We start from the raw sequence: 12,894 nt of genomic DNA on the forward strand, positions 1-12,894 counted from the left end.
CTCAACTGTTGTTTGCTGGAAGAAAACTGAACTTTGGTTCATTGTGGCCATGCTGTTGTTGGTGTCTTGCACTACGATACAGTTGTATTCCAAAGTATTGGTGCGCATGTTACTTGTATTTGATAATACTCAAAATACACCACTCATGCACTTACCAATAAGCAAACTTTTGACATAATTCTCAGAACCAAGCAGCTCAGTTCAGCTTGTTATACCCTTGGAAGCATCTCTCATTGTTTTGGTATATAAACAAAAATGTTGGCTTATTTTGCATATTTTCACTCCATACTGCCTAAAGTAAACAAAGCAGTAAGAATATGGAGATTAGATCAGATTAGATTCAGTTCTTGTGCCATAGACCCAAAAATGAGATGATTCTCATTGGTGTGGGATGTGTTAGAAAGTATAACATTAAAAACATGGAATGTTTGAATATAATACTCACTTCCCTGCTCATTTTTCAGGAGATTGTCAACATTTGTGAGTACATTACAGAAAAACAGGAACTGCTAATATTTACAAAATTAACACACTGTCATAATGACACGTAGTTATACACTCTAATAAATTTGTCATACAAAAAAATGCCTAATCTTGATTGTTGTGACCATATGGTGTCAAAACTGAAATTAACAGACATTTTTACTTAAGCTGGTCTAACAGTCTCTGTTAAGATATTTATCTATAGAGTAGAAGGAGTTTCCTACCAAAATATCAAACTCTGTTTAAACTGTGCTAAATCTGAAACCAAGGTTTTAATGGCTGCTGGCAATTTATTGGAAATATGTGTTTCTGAATATTGGACTCCTTTTTGGACCAAGATAAGTGATTTGAAGTCTTATGTAGATTGTTCTTGTTCCTAACATTGATACTATGTATTGAGCTATTGGTTGGAAACAGAGATATATTATTTGCAACTAATTTCATTAAGGAATAAATTTACTGAACAGGTTTCTACATGTTGATCTTGAATTTACACCACAAGTGATACACATGCTGGAAGGAAATCTCTTACAGGTTCTGAATTGCTTATAATGGGGCTTTCCAAAGTTTAATGACAGTGAATTATCATTAAACTATTTATTAATGTTAGTGACAATTTGGTTAGCAGCCATTTCTAAATCTGTACTTGACTTGCTATTTATTGCAATGTTTGTATCATCTACAAACAAAACAAGCTTAGCATTTGGGAATGTAATAGATGAGAGGTCGTTAATGTGCACAAGAAAAAGTAACAGAACCAAGATGGAACCTTGAGGAGCACCACATGTAATTAATTCCTAATCATATGAAGACTGATTAGTTATCCCACAGCTACCTCACAATGACACCATCTGTTTCCTTTTAGTTAGGTAAGACAAACATTTTGCAGCACTGCCAGTGACATCATAAAATTCTAATTTACTTAAGAGTGTGCTGTGATTTACACACTCAAAGGCTTTTGACAGGTCACAAGAAATACTTGTAGCCTCTGATGTGTTATGTAATGAATCAAGTATATTTTCACAGTATGTGTAAAGAGCCATCTCTATATCGAAACCCTTAAGGAACCCAAACTGTGACACCATATTGTTTGCAGTCAAATGTAGATGCTTAAACACAATCTTTTAAAATATTTTTGAAAATTCTGGCAAAAGTGAAATTGGTTGACAGTTTGACAGTATCTCTTTATCCTCCTTCTTGTAAAGACGCTTAACTTCAGCCAGTCTGAAAATGTTCTACTGATGACATTGATTACACAGTTAAGTTAATTTAGAACTCAACTCACATGAACACTCGTTGATTAACTTCGTTGATATTTTATCATAACCACTAAACTGTTTTGTTTTTAAGGGTTTTATGATGGATGCTACTTCTTTGGGAGAAGTGAGTGTCACTTCCATTTTACTGAGACTGGTCTCAGGTATTCCATTACACTGTTTACTGAATCTGATAACCCCCAAGCTGATAGTAACAGAAACAAAGCACTTGCTTAAGAGGTTCGCAACATTGCATGCTCTTGTTACCAATGTCTCATTTATTTTTAGAGCTATCCGTTCCTCTTTGTTTCTGTCCCCACCTGTCTCTGTCTTCACTATGTCCCATTAGTTTTTATTTTGTTGCCTAATGTAATTACCATTTTCTTGTAACAGAGATGCTTAGATTTCTGGATAACTTGCTTCCTTATTTTACAGTGTTCTTTGTAATGTGTTACAATGTTAACATATGCCTAAAGTAGATAACATTTCATCTTGCAGAACCCTTTGTTAATACCTTGGAATTCCTCTCAGGGGCTCAGTGTTTATTTGCTGGGCTTGGTGACCCTGGGGTTCCTGAGCTGGGGACCTGTTAGCGCCACCAATCTCTTGTCACCATAGGCTCTGGGCATGCTTCAGTCAGCACAGTGGTGGAACGTTGTGTGTCACAGGGAATGAGGATCTTGACTTGACTGACCAGATTGCGAGGATGGCAAAAACTTCAGTCTCAAGGTGTGCTGCATGCTGATGAGATACATTGCTGTTGAGGTGGAACAGTAGTTAGCGGGCAACCTCTGCAGAACCTGTCACACCTCAGTCATATAAGAGTTACCTAGGCATGAGGGGGCTCTGTCTAGGTGGACTTTTATTTCCGTAACTACTTTTGGGACCAGCATGGATCCTTCAAAATCTTCTCTTCCTCTTCCCAGTGGAAAGGGTGGGCCGCTGACAGGTACCAACATCCGATCAAGCAAGAGGGCTCATGTAGCCAGTCCTCCTTACTTGGGGATTACACAGAGTCTTTCTCGAGTAAAAAAAAGGGGGGGGGGGAGAGAGAGAGAGAGAGAGAGAGAGAGAGAGAGAGAGAGAGAGAGAGAGAGAGAGAGAGAAACCCACATGCTGGGGGTCAGGATGTCTTTCTTATAATTAAACAGAAAGAGGGAAGCTTTGAGCCAGTGTTTGCATACAAAAAGGTTTAGAGGGAATCACTGAAAATCTAAAACCTGTCAGGTGGTTGCGAAATGGGACCCTGTTGGTAGAAACATCCAATTACCAACAAGTGAAAAACATCCAGAAAGCTCAGTGCCTCAGGTAGTTTGCAATAGAATTTGAATTGCACACCACCTTGAGCTATAGTAAAGATGTTGTGTCTTGCTGCGATCTGGTTGACATTGCCTGAGAATAACTGAAAGCTGAGTGATCCCAGAATGGCATCTGCTGATGTACAGAACGTAATGAAATGGGTGGATGGCAATCTTGTAAAATCGGACTCCTATGTACCAACTTTCAGCAGCACAAAACTTCCAGAGCGTGTTAAGGCTGGTTTCCTCCACCTCAGTGTATGGCCTTATTTTCCTAACCTAGAACCGAGCGAGGTAGCGCAGTGGTTAGACACTGGACTTGCATTCAGGAGGACGACGGTTCAATCCCGTATCCGGCCATTGTGATATAGGTTTTCCGTGATTTCCCTAAATTGCTCCAGGCAAATGCCGAGATGGTTCCTTTCAAAGGGCACAGCCGACTTCCTTCCCCGTCCTTCCATAATCCGATGAGACCGATGACCTCGCTGTCTGGTCTCCTTCCCCAAAACAACCAACAATCCTAACCTAGTGCACTGTTTTACATGTCAGTGCTTTGGGCACACCACCTTAGATTGTAAGGGTGGAGCCACTTGTGATAAATGTGGTAAGACTGCCCATGAATGAATGTGTTGGTTGTTCACCTCTTCCAAAGTGTGTAAACTGCTCTGGGGATCTCTTTGACTGGGGTAGGGGCTTCAGTGTCTTCCTTGAAGAAAGAAAGGTACAAGAGGTCAGGACAAATAAGTGTTTTTCACGTGGTGAGGCCAAAAAGATCTAAAAGGCCTTGCAGCTCACGAAGTTCGCTACCTCCTTTGTGTCTGCTCTTAAACAACCAGTTCAGAAGACTGATGCTGCTACCCAAACGGAGGTTCCTGGGTGTCAGTACTAGTACCTTTTTGTCAGTACACTTGTACTGTTGCAGTTCCTTCAAAACCTACACTTCCTTCCAAAACATCGAAAAAGTCTGTTGTCACCAACGTTGCGGAGCTCCCTGCTCCTCCTAAGGTTCAGTCTGGTCCACAGTCCAGGGGTGCCATTACCATTTCTTTGGTTGTGGCTCTGAAGCCTACCCAGGGCAAAAAATCAAAGGCCAAGCATTGACCAGTGACGGAGGTGGGAAGTAAACAGTCCGAGAATGTCATCATACTGTCTGATGTCCCTCTGACCTTTCGGTAGAACTAATGGACCTTGGTGTCGGACTGAACCCCCATCCATTATGGGCTCCCTTCCTGGTGGAGAGACAGGATGAAAATGGAATGGAACATTAATGGGTTCACGATACATGTGGAGGAACTGAAACGGCTAGTGCAGGAATGCCTATGTGCTTGTGTTTACAAGTAACACATTTTAAAGCCACTGATGTTTCTGTGCTATGGGGCTATACCCTCCACTGAAAGGATGAGCTGATTGGGGCAGAGCCAAGGGAGTAGTTGTCGTGTGTGCCAATAATGCACATCCCTCTTCTGCTGGATACAACCTGTGAGCAGCTGCTGTCGAAATTCATGGGTGTCGGAGGATCACTATTTGCTTGCTGTATCTACCTGTGCAAAATGCAGTAGAGTCTTGAGGCTCCCATAGATCTTGGGAACAACTTGTGCAGCCATTTCTCCTACTGGGAGACTTCAATGCCCATCTCATCGACCCTCAGGGTAGGGTTTGGAGGCCATCATGATGTCTCACAAGCTGTGTATCCTCAACACAGGTACTTCCACTAATTTCTGTACTGGTACTGGGTCATTCTCAGCAATCGATCATTCTTTCTGCTGTCCAGCCCTTGCAGACTCTGTTCAGTCGCAGGTGATTGACGACCTTCATTCGATAATTGCAGTCATGTACCAATAGCAGCAGTGCTGAAACAGGAATGTTCCCAAACAGTGCCTACAGACATTGCTTAGATGCTGGCAGAGCATTCTGCAAAAACTACTGCCAGTTCCAGCCAAGGTCCGGCATTTTGCTGCTACCTTGTGACTGTAGAGAGGGGCAAGTTGTATTTAAGATCACACTGTTCAGGGTTACAACTCCCCTTTCTCCTTGTGGGAGCTGGAATTGGCCCTGTCTGAGACTCGTGACACTGCACCTAGTCATGACCAAATCCAGTACTGCATGCTTTGACATTTGCCAGCAGTGTCAAAGAAATACTTTTCGTTCCGCCTTAATGAGCTGTGCAGGAAAGACATTTGAGCAAATGGTTAACAGTCGTTCTGGTCTGGTTATTAGAGGCTAGGCGACTCCTTAACTGCCCTCAGTTCTGGAGATTTCGGTCCATTGTCGACAACCTGAACCTACTAGAGGCAGCTATTCAACAGGCTTTTCTATGTAAACATAGCTGTGTTGGCATATTCTTTGATTTCAGTAAGGCATGCAAGACTACTAGAAGACACAGTATTCTTGTAAAACTGCATCACTATGGCTTTCGTGACCCCCTCCACATCTCTATAAGGTCTTTCTTGTCTCAGCGGTTTTTTAGGATCCGAGTTGGTGATATGCAGTCAGATCATTTTGAGCAGGAGAACGGTGTTCCTCAGGGCAGTGTGTAGTGTTTTAAGTGTTACCCTCTTTACCACAGCCATAAATAGCATTTTATCTACGCTAAGGAGTCCTGCACAGTGCTCCTTATTTGCGAGCAATTTTGCTGTTTTGAGTTCTCACTACAGTGTTGCAACAGTGAGCCATCGGTTGCAACTTACACTGTGGATTAGAGGAGTGGGCTGCAAACACGGGTTTTCAAGTTTCCGCAGATAAGTGTGTGTGTGTGTGTGTGTGTGTGTGTGTACACTGTGGATTAGAGGAGTGGGCTGCAAACACGGGTTTTCAAGTTTCCGCAGATAAGTGTGTGTGTGTGTGTGTGTGTGTGTGTGTGTGTTTTCATTTTAATCATTCTTGTCGTATTTTTAGTTTACTTGCCTTGCGTATGAAGGACACCATTCTACACTTTAGTGACTCGGTGAAGTTCCTGGGCCTCATTTTTGACTCTAAGATTGTTGTGGTTGCCACAGCTGAGAGACTTGAAAGCCAGGACCCTAAAGGTGCTGAACATCATAAAATGCTTTAACCACAGATCTTGGGGACAGGACACATCTGCTCCAGTTTTATAGGGCTTTTGTGTGCTCGTGGCTAGACTACCGGTGCACAGTGTATGGGTCGATGAGGCCTCATTATTTGAAGATTATTGATGCTATCCACCATGAGGGGATTAGGCTGTGCGTGAGTGCTTATTTCCCAGCCCCATACCCAGTCTCTGTGCTGAGGCTGGTGAACTGCTGCTTTAAAATTCGAAGGCAACTCCTGAATGTGTGTCATGCATGTAAGTTCCTCACAGCTCTGAATTCATCTGCGTACCATATTGTTGCTCGCCCCCTGTGGAATGCCTTTTCTCCCATTGATCATGAGTGATAAGGCCATTTGAGGTCCATGTTCGGCATGTGCTGGAATCACTTAGAGTGAAGCAAGTCCAGTCTCAAATCCTGGGTTTTAGTCATCTGCCACCCTGATTGCTGCAGAGCCCCAGACTCATTTTAGGTTTCGTCAGTACAGGAGGGATTGTACTATTGCTTCTGTTTTTAATACAATATTTTCTGTCATATATAGCTGTCTTTGCGAGTGGGTCTAAACAGGGTTACTGTTGATTCCTCTGTTGTTTTCCCAGATCGTGTCATCAAGGTCGGACTGCCTTAAGATTTACTGTCTTCGATGCAGAATTATATACGATCTTGCAGGCACTGGAGCAGATGAGATGTTGTTTCGGTTTTAAATTTCCTGCCTGTTCTGATTCTCTGAGTGCCCTTCACTCTCTAAACGTTTGTATCCAGCAGCTAAAGTAGCCCACAATATCCAGGATGCGCCGGGACGGATCTAGCAGCCAAGGCATGTCGTGATACTCAGTTATTTGAGTGTGCCATCCATGTGTGCCTCACTGTTGAGATCCAAAGTCTTGTACCAGTGGGAGGATGAGTGGCTGGAAGTGACAGACACTAAGCTCTGTCAAATGAAGCTCACAACGTTGCCGTGGCGTACCTCCTTCCAGCCATGTTGACGGGACGAGGTCCTCCTTACTTTTCTTCGCATAGGCCACAGCCCTATGACGTGTGACTTCTTGCTCAGGCAAGAGGAACCTCCAGTGTTTGGTGCTTGTAGCATACAGATCACTGTATGCCACATTTTATTGGACTGTGTTTCATTTTCTGACCAGTGGGCCATGGCAGATTTGCTGATGGGTCTGCCTTCTATTTTAAGTAACATGCAAACAGATGCGGTTTGGATTTTAAAGTTTTGTGAATTGTCCAATATTTTTCTGAAGATATTAGGGGAAGTGTTTTAATGCGTTCACTGGGTGACTGGCTAACCCAAGTATTTTGTAAGTGGTCAGCCAGTCACATCTCCCTGACCTTTCTTTCAGCTCCTTTGTTGTTTTACTTGTGTTTTAATCTGCTGTATAGCACATTTTAGAATTTCTTCATTGTCTTAGTGTGTATGTTAACCTTTTCAATGTTTTATTCACATTAATTTCTTTTAATGTGTGTGAGGGCACTGATAACCTTGCTGTTGGGCGCCTGTGAGTCCCAAACACACACTGTCCCTTGGAATTCTTACTCACTTCCCAGTACATTTATTTTTAATGGTTTTTGTTGGTGATAATAAAAATTAGTTTCAATTGAACTGTGAGATTCGCAGTCATATGACAAAACAGAAAATGCATTTGCAGTTGTGAATATGGACAACCATCAGCTGTATAATGAAATTACGACAATGACAATTTGTGTTGCACCGGGACTCACACGGATTTTCTGCATATCACGAGCAGTCGCCTTACCCATGTTGCCAAAGGTTCTGGAAATCAGGGAATGTCAGGATATATCAGGGAATTTCAAACTTATCAGGGAAATGTGGAAAAAAAAGAAAAAGATTGGAAAAATCTCGTTTTTATCTCAGTAGATGAAATGGTTTGTTTACTGAGGTGTCATGCATCATTGCTGGCTAGGTGCAGCTGAGTATGTGTGCCACTTCCCTACTGCCTCATTACTATTAGTTCTCTACTTCCTACCACTCCTCCAAGCTTGCATTCAGTGCTGCCCCAATGTCTCGCCACTAGCCTAGCAGCTGCCTACAAGTGGCAGGAAGGCATGAGAAGTGGTTTTTTTGGATCTGATTCTTAGAGACTGTAGACACAGTGGCCGGACACAGTGGTCGTGAGTGCATGAGTTGTTTCTGAGTGACTGTATGCTTTCTGATAAGAGCTGTGGCTGAAAATTTAGTTGCGAGAGTGTAATTGTCTTTCCTACCTGCCTGTCTCTGGCTCAGAAATCATCTTTATGGTGAGTTTCTGTCTTTCCTCGTTATTATTGATTCTCAGAGTATTTGAACACGTTGTCTGTTGTATGGATTGATCACTATGGTCTCATTTCATCAACATGATGTCTGTGGTTCAGGACTAGCTGGCCTGTGGTGTCACCGCCAGACACCACACTTGCTAGGTGGTAGCCTTTAAATTGGCCGCGGTCCATTAGTATACGCTGGACCCGCGTGTCGCCACTGTCAGTGATTGCAGACTGAGCGCCACCACACGGCAGGTCTAGAGAGACTTACTAGCACTCGCCCCAGTTGTATAGCCAACTTTGCTAACGAAGCTACACTGACAAAGTACGCTCTCATTTGCCGAGACGATAGTTAGCATAGCCTTCAGCTACGTCATTTGCTACGACCTAGCAAGGCACCATGATCCTTTGCTACTTATCTTATGATGCCTGTACCGTCAGACCGATGTTCTACAATTACGGATTAAAGTTAAGTATTACAGCAACTGCGTCCGTTTTTCTAAGTTCTCATTTCCTTGTAATGTTCCAGACCTCACGCCAGTCTGCGTGAGCTTAAGCGCGTGCCCTTCGGCTACCTCCGAGTGGCTTGGCTGTCTTGCCAAGTCACTACAGGCCACACGAGTGGGTTTCCACAACGGGCCAAAACCACAGGCTGTTACTAAGAGTATCTGTAATGGATTGTGCATGCTGATCTGAAGCAATTCAGTTTCCACTAATGTGCAGACACTGCCTGTCGGATCTAGTCTCACTGATCTCCCTACAGGCCCAGTCTGTTTTTGTGTGGCGTAAAGCAGCAGATGTTCATGATATATCCATGGATCCAGGACTGCAATGCTCATCAGCAGGCCAGAGGTCATGTGATGGATTTCAGGAATTGCAACTGTCTTACTGCAATTATGTTGTACAGTGTGGCATTTTATGGACATTTTATTTGTTCTAGTACATTTTGGCATTTCAAAAGTAGTTTAAATGTTGGAAAGTATGGACGATAAGAAGAAGAAAATTGTCAGTCACTGACAGTTTGTACGCTATGTACTCATAGATTTCTCAAAAGAAAAATTGCAAAATACCTGTAAAATAATAGATATAACACAGTAGGTAATAACTGACAATAATGAACATAGTAGAACTAACATTTAGTGCGGTCACCTACATTGTTGGTTTACACAATTCTTACCAACCTTATACACTTCTTTCAAGAGGCCTATTTTTTCTGAAGTTATTTCAGAAATCAGTGAATGTATTTTAAATCTGTCTTGCGACTCCAAGGAAATCCATATTTTTGTCACAAAATATGTTTCATTTCATTGAAATAAACGATATCAAAGATTTAAATAAAAAACTTATACTATTTGGCTTGCTTTCTCCATCTAAAAAACAGTTCATTACAAAAGCTGTTGATGTTAGTACATAATATTTCTGCTCATATCAGGGAGATGAAAAAGCTTGCACAGGATAGAGTAGCATGGAGAGCTGCATCAAACCAGTCTCAGGACTGAAGACCACAACAACAACACATCAGGAAACATCATCTGCTTGCGAGTTTTTGTTAAATATTTCCTTGTTTGCACTATTGTTTCTTGTACCATAGCTGCAAAGACAGATTGTCAACTTCCGTCTTAACTTACTCTTGAGGTGTCAAAATTTGTCAGGGAAAAATGCTAAAACTTTCAACCGCGTGTCTGTTATACCATGTGGCTATCTTAGCACGACTCGTGGTCAGACCTAAACTTCTGGCTCCAATTCGTGCTCGGATAGCCAAATGGTATGGTGACTGCATGTGATAAGCAGGAAATCTGGGATCCGGTCCTAGTCCAGCAAACATTTTCTTCGTTATCATTCTGTTATACAGATGATTGTCCATATTTGCAACTGCAAATACATTTCTTCTATTTCATAATGGCTGTAGTCGCTGCATTGCCTTTTGTTTCAGTCATGCATGCATGTCTGAAGGAATTTTACATCACAATTCGTAATAACTCAGGCACTGCAATATCATATACACAAAAATAATTTTCATTTCCTTGTCCAGAGTTCAGAATTGAGTTACATACCCTGCTAGTAAGTTATTCCACAATACAGCATTAGCCACGGTTTCTACAAATTATCTGAATATCTAGATTCAGTGATAGAAAAGCTCTCTGAGCTACGTGGTAAGTAGCCATGTTAGTTACAAAGCTGCATGATAAGAAATAATGTCCTATAAATGTAAGTCAGTTTTTTCTTTGAAAAATACCATTGTAACCAAATAAATATTAATCTAATAATAGCAGATGAACGGCAGCTCTGTAGTAAAACTAAGGTGGCAAGAGCTTTTATCAAAGTAGCAGCTTTCTTGCTTATTTTCTTTATTAATTTTAGATGGCATTATTGTGAATAGCATCAATACAGTATGTGAATTAATTTTCTATATGTGTTTGTCTTGTGTATACCATGACTTGTTCTACATCCCTGAAGGTTTCACTCTTGATGAGGTCTACATAATACAATGAATGAGCAGATGAAAACAAGCTGAATCTAGTCGCTGGGAGAACTGTGTTAACATTTCCTTTGTAGGTACTTTCCTTATGCTAAAGACATCCCTGTAGCTTGCCTCTACTATAAACTAATTTTTTAAACTGGATTTCAAAACTCTTATTTTATAATTGTTCTTAATGCCTTAATAATCACAAATATAAGCTGAATTGAAATTAACTGTTACCATTGTCTAGTAAATTTATGAGGAAGATGTCAGATAAGAAAACTTCACTATTCATGTACATAATCTGTCATCTTTTCAATATTGCCTTCCCAGTGAAACAGGTCAGTGCACAAAACTCAAAATGGCTGCATCCCAAAGGGTATGAGAGTATCATGCGAGGCTAGTAGGTCACCCTATGAGCAAAGTGTAGCTCCATAAGATCCAAATTTCCTCAGTTTTTTAACTTAACTAGAAGGTCCTTAAAAGTAACATCTAAGGCAAAACAACTAGCAAATCAAGCCTACATAAATGACTCAAGTAACAGATCTAAAGTCACAGGGGATATTGTCAGAAAAACTTTACAAACCGATGTCAAAAAAGAAACACCGGGATCTTCACATTGTAATGATCAACACATTATAGACACCAAACACATTTGTGATACATTTAACATTTTTCTGATGTAGCTAAGTATTCTTTCAATTGGTTGCTCTCCACCAACAAAATCTTTCCCTGCAAAGTGTGTAAGATCTGAGAAACTACTTTTCCTAAAATTTTCAACTTTGAAGATGACTCTCCTAATTAATAGGAACATGAAAAATTCCTTCTGGTGTGTCCTTTGGAAGTAGAAGTAGATCTCCAACTGTACTTCAAATGGAACTGCCGCACTCATCCCTTGCTGCCTTATTAAATAACCAATGCCTGGTGGCTGTGCATTGAACCTCATGGGAGGCATGGCTGAAGCCTCGTCCGGATTGGCAGCATCCTTGTGGCGGTCAACTGGTAGTATGATACTATTGATGTTTGATGACACCACAAACAACTCATTTGGATTTATCAGTCAGCTCAGGAGGCTGACAAGACTCAACCTTAGATCCCCTCCTCTTCCTTCTCTTAATTAATGATCTGCCAGAAAACCTGCCCTCAGCAGTAACTGTGCTATTACTCATGATAGAAACCACGTCTCTTGTAATATTTCTCTATGTCAAATAAGAGCTGACTTAATTGACAGCAGTGGAAGGGTCCTGTACTGGCTATGATGACAATCTTTTAGTTAACATGGAAAATTAAAAAAAAAACTCATATGATCTACACATCAAAGGACCATGCAAACGTTACTGAATAGGTCAGTGAGACTGAATTTCTTGGTCACTTCAATGGAATATGTACATAGATAAACTTCTGTGCAAAATGATTGAATTCTGCAGTGGCTTCCGAGTTATCGGGCAAAGGTGTGACTTGATTGCTATTAGAATTCACTTTCCTCTGGTTAACTCAATCATTTTGTATGGCATTCCCCTCTGGAAGTCAACACACAAGAAAATATTTGCTATGCGAATTGTCAAGATTATGATATGATTGCCACTACATGCTCCTACCAAACCGATCTTCAAAGAGCTGGGAATATTACTTGTCCCATGTATATACACACAAGAGACTGTTTCATCTGTAAATAGGGATCTCCATATCCTAAAAAAAAGTGATATACATGATTACAACACCTGTGCTAGTAAATAAAGGATGGGGCCCCTCCACACCCACACCAACGTGGTGACCAAACCAAAAGTTCTACTGTCACCTCCGTATAACATGTTAGTTTTTGAATCAGGAGTCACAGGATGCGGGCTGTGATGTTATCCATGCATCTGGGATTACTCATTTACACAGTCCATCAGGAAATAGAAGTGGTCGAAAACGATCGAAGGGTAGCAGTTGTAAGGGCACAAGAAAAAAAGTGCCAAGGCAAGCGCCAAGGGAAAAAAACCTCTGCGACAGTAGGACGGGTAGTAAGGGCAGTAGCGGCTTGCTAGTTGCGACAGAGCACGCAAGGTGAGGTAAGGTTAGTGTGAGGTATCGTGCATCAT

The 12,894-nt window shown here is 41.5% G+C and overlaps 1 protein-coding gene across 4 annotated transcripts in view; it reads left to right on the forward strand.

Annotated features, from left to right (window-relative positions):
- LOC124805346 (gastrula zinc finger protein XlCGF17.1-like) overlaps nt 1-12,894 on the forward strand; it is an 84,645-nt gene that overhangs the window by 18,022 nt on the left and 53,729 nt on the right. The window lies entirely within an intron of this gene.

Source organism: Schistocerca piceifrons, chromosome 7, assembly GCF_021461385.2.
Source record: "Schistocerca piceifrons isolate TAMUIC-IGC-003096 chromosome 7, iqSchPice1.1, whole genome shotgun sequence".
Taxonomy (NCBI): Eukaryota; Metazoa; Arthropoda; class Insecta; order Orthoptera; family Acrididae; genus Schistocerca; species Schistocerca piceifrons.